Here is a 278-nt window from a genome sequence, read left to right as displayed (position 1 = left end):
TAGCTGTTTTCCTAGGGGCGTCTGTTTCTGCCGCTGGTTTAAGCGTTTTTGGCATCAAGAGAAGCCACACCACCAGCTGGTTTCAGCCACCGCGGGGAAGAGAGCCAAGCACGCAGCTCCCGCTGGAAGGAAGGCCACAGCTGCGTAACGGGGAACAGGTAAGGCACGGCCCCGGCCGAAAATCCACATGCGAACTGGGGGACAGCAGAGCACGGACAATCGAGCGCCTTCTCTGCTCCTCTCGGCAACACGCACCGCGCAGCGGCTCCGCGGGACCC

This window comes from Buceros rhinoceros, unplaced genomic scaffold, assembly GCF_000710305.1.
Source record: "Buceros rhinoceros silvestris isolate BGI_N320 unplaced genomic scaffold, ASM71030v1 scaffold18618, whole genome shotgun sequence".
Taxonomy (NCBI): domain Eukaryota; kingdom Metazoa; phylum Chordata; class Aves; order Bucerotiformes; family Bucerotidae; genus Buceros; species Buceros rhinoceros.
Note: the sequence above shows the minus strand (reverse complement) of the source record.